The sequence below is a fragment of the Eriocheir sinensis genome, unplaced genomic scaffold, assembly GCF_024679095.1.
Source record: "Eriocheir sinensis breed Jianghai 21 unplaced genomic scaffold, ASM2467909v1 Scaffold1385, whole genome shotgun sequence".
Classification (NCBI taxonomy): domain Eukaryota; kingdom Metazoa; phylum Arthropoda; class Malacostraca; order Decapoda; family Varunidae; genus Eriocheir; species Eriocheir sinensis.
The window spans coordinates 72,869-76,849 of NW_026110723.1; the positions used below are offsets into that span (position 1 = coordinate 72,869).

At 45.2% G+C, this 3,981-nt stretch overlaps 1 long non-coding RNA gene across 1 annotated transcript; it reads right to left on the reverse strand.

The window, feature by feature from the left end:
- Positions 1 to 932: 932 nt before the first annotated feature.
- Positions 933 to 3,553, reverse strand: LOC126989946 (uncharacterized). The gene is made up of 3 exons (XR_007743904.1): positions 3,433 to 3,553; positions 1,274 to 1,414; positions 933 to 1,118 (listed from the first exon to the last, which is right to left on the reverse strand). It is a non-coding gene; the product is annotated as an uncharacterized LOC126989946 (long non-coding RNA).
- Between the last annotated feature and the right edge of the window lie 428 nt (positions 3,554 to 3,981).

Consider the following 3,981-nt stretch of genomic DNA (forward strand, 5'->3'; position numbering starts at 1 on the left):
GCACAAGGGCACACATAAAAGGAAACAATAAAAAAAATTAGCCCGCTACTCGCTGCTCCTGTAAAGAGTCCGAAGAGGTGGCCGAAAGAGCAGTCAATTACGTGAGAAGAGGTGTCCTGATACACTCCTCTTGATTGTGTGTGTGTGTGTGTGTGTGTGTGTGTGTGTGTGTGTGTGTGTGTGTGTAAAATGCACCTTCTTATTTGAAAGTCTTTTTATTTATTTATTTTTTTTTTTTTTTACGTGTACGCCTATAGCGCCGGTAGGCTTGCTCGAGGGGCCTGGATGGTAGTCGACCCCATCCCGTCATGGCGCAGGCAAGTGTTTATAGTGGCGCCATCTTTTCAGCTTCCAGGAAATGCGAGAGATATATAGTGTATGCCCTGACTACTTAGATATGATCAGCGTCAAGGCGTTTTATAACAGTAATTCTTGATTTGAACAATAAAATGGAAACGCAAGCGAATAGGAATTGCAGACAGAACAATGATCTTAGGCAGTGCACTAAGGGCCGCTTTCACAGGCACTTTGTTTGTTTTGATCGTTACCAACGGCGGCGATCGCGCTATAATATTTCCACGTAAAACTGGCCGATGGGGTAGTGGCGGCTGCGGGGTTAGCCTAGCCCCGCACCTTGCCACACACTCTTAACACCTCTTGCTTCCTCTGCAGCCGCCACTACCCCATAGGATAGTTTCACGTGGAAAACTATAGCGTCGATCTCTGCCATTGGTAACGATCAAATCAAACAAAGTGACTGTGAAAGCGGCCCTAACTCGGCTTTCTTCTCCTCTGGTATAGAATATCATGTCTCGTAAGTGGTGGTGGTGGTGGTGGGTTCTGTAGTGGTGGTTGTTGCTGTGGTGGTGGGTTCTGTAGTGGTGGGTTGTTGCTAGTGGTGGTGGTGGGTTCTGTAGGTGGTGGTTGTTGTTGCTGTGGTGGTGGTGGGTTCTGTAGTGGTGGTGGTGGGTTCTGTAGTGGTGGTTGTTGCTGTGGTGGTGGTGGTGGTGGGTTCTGTAGTGGTGGTTGTTGCTGTGGTGGTGATGGTGGTGGGTTCTGTAGTGGTGGTTGTTGTTGCTGTGGTGGTGGTGGTGGTGGAGGTTTCTGCAGTGGTGGTTCTGAAGAAATACAAAAAAATAAAGGAATCGATAGGACGTAAAATATTTGCGATCTACGAATAAACACAGGCTGATGAAGGTACAACGCAGAAGGGTGATTCTATTCTTTACTGGTCCTGAGACTCTCCCATCCCTCTTTTTTTTTTGTCACTTACGTGCATCCCGGTTGCGGCACAAAGGTGAGTTGGGCAGACCATCCCCTGCGAATATTATTACTTATCGCCCTGAAGTATAAAACCATCTCTTGACCGGTTCCAGTGAAGGTCTGGCCTGCAGTGATGTCCGTGCCACAATACCTGCCGAGGATTAGAAGAGCTTGAGTGGCCACGATGTCGGGACCCAGAAAACGAACAAACAGAAGAATGACCATAACAGCACAGGCGTAAACAACTGACAGGACAAACACTAGCAAGGAGGGTAACATATATACAAAAGTGTAAACATCTGACAGGACAAACACTAACAAGGAGGGTAACAGATATACAACGGTGTAAACATCTGACAGGTCAAACACTAACAAGGAGGGTAACAGATATTCAACGGTGTAAACATCTGACAGGACAAACACTAACAAGGAGGGTAACAGATATACAACAGTGTAAACATCTGACAGGACAAACACTAACAAGGAGGGTAACAGATATACAACAATGTAAACATCTGACAGGACAAACACTAACAAGGAGGGTAACAGATATACAACAGTGTAAACATCTGATAGGACAAACACTAACAAGGAGGGTAACTAGAAGGGTAACGGAAAACAGATACCCAGACCCAGATACAGAAAAAAGATACCCAGACCCAGATACAGAAAACAGATATCCAGTAGGCGTGGTCAGAATGTGTGGATGACCATTCAAAAGACTCTGAACATGTGACGTCAGTCGTGACGACATGCTATAAGCGAATAACTGAACAGAGAAGTCACTGTGGGAGTGTCCTAAGAGTGAATCATGAATAGCAGGAGAAGTAAACAATACAACATAATGAGCGAGCCAATGGTTGTTGACAGGAAGTATTGGCTACTGGTTATGTAGAAAATTAAGGCGTGTCAAGGATGTAGTTCCGCCTCAAGCAAAGAAAAATGTGACCTAGAAGTCGGTGGTATGAGCAGACCGAGCCTTGCTCTCGCTTCAAGCAGAGCCGCTCTCCTCACGCAGCTGAGAATGGCTGTTGTGATCTTAATCGTGAGTAGAAATTCGAGAATCTAAGGGAAACCGACTGTATTGTCCTGGAGATTATAATGTAGGAGATGTGTAGTAGGATTGTGAGTGGGACAGGATTGTGATTATTTTATTACGATGTAAAGCAAAGGTAAAACCACTGGGTGTGGTATAATTTTGTGCTTCCGTAAATTGTAGTAGATTATACTATAGGAATGTGTTATTAGGATTTGTGAGGAGAGTATTCATAATGATTGTGATGTAAGCAGAGATACAAACCACTGCTTGTGGAATGACGAGTGTTATTATTATTGGCAACAACTGGGCACATAGTAGTATTATGTTTAAGGCATGTCGTTTGTCATATGTTGTATCCATTGCTGAATATGCCAGTGTTATGATCGTCTGAGCATAGAATATTGCGTAAGGAAATTACTTTCATTTAATTTTAAATAAATGTATATTTTCTTTTTCCCTTGTTTATCCCCGAACACCAGTCTCCAATAACAACTTAAAGCCGGATCACGCTACCAGGGATACGAGACGGTGAGATCATTTATGGAGTAATTAATGAGTGATAAAAGAGTTGTTTTAATACACGTTGATGCAAATAAAATAAAATATAAAGATACAAATACAAGAAAAGGAGGGTCCAAAAACGGTCACCATCGTGCAAGTTTAGTGGCACAAAGGAATATCACAAACTAAACTTGTTACGTAATAATTAGAAGTGAATACGCCTTGTAACAGTAACAGTGGCAGCCTTGCTCGCCGTCACGGGGCAGGTAGGCGGTGGCTGAGTGATAGCGTGCTGGGCCCACATTCACAACGTGATGGGCAACACGGGTTCGAATCCCCACACTACCACCTCAGATTTTTCAGTCACCGATGAGTGGCTTAAAACTACCCACATGCTGTCCTGAAGACCACCCTTCAACCCGGACTCTAAAGGAAACCGTCCAAGTGAATCAAGAAGGAGTTCCGGGGGGCCACATGAGCCAAGAGAAGATGGCACCACTATAAACACTTGCCTGCGCTATGACGAGCTGGGGTCGACTTCCATCCAGACCCCTCAAGAGAGCCTACCGGCGCAACAGGCGTACACGTAAAAAAAAAAAAATGGCAGAGCGAGCAGGGTCTCTGTATACACTTCACCGTCGTACAAGTTGTCGGTTCTGATCTCCAGGCCATCAAAGTAGCAGCACGTCTCTGTAGTCGAGCCGCAGTAGGGATTCTCTCCGTACAGGTAAAAGTCTGAGAAGGTCACTCACGTGGCATGTGGAGCTACAATCCACTTGACGCACTGGACTGGCAGGGGGCAGGGAGAACGGAACAGAGGGTGAACACACCACAAAGGGAGCCTGCACACACACTGTGTCTGGCTTCTGTACCAGACACACACACACACACACACACACACACACACACACACTCTCTCTCTCTCTCTCTCTCTCTCTCTCTCTCTCTCTCTCTCTCTCTCTCTCTCTCTCTCTCTCTCTCTCTCTCTCTCTTTCATCTTTTCTTCACCAACGTTGTAGTGCGAGAATGGAATAGCTCCACCTCAGTGGTTCAGTGTAACACGATTGACTCCTTTAAAAAACAAGCTCGACCGTCACTTCCTTCAACTTAATATCAACTAGAAAGGAAATGCAACGTTTAGGAGCCATCTGACTAATGTAGAAGCACTTAGGTTTAGG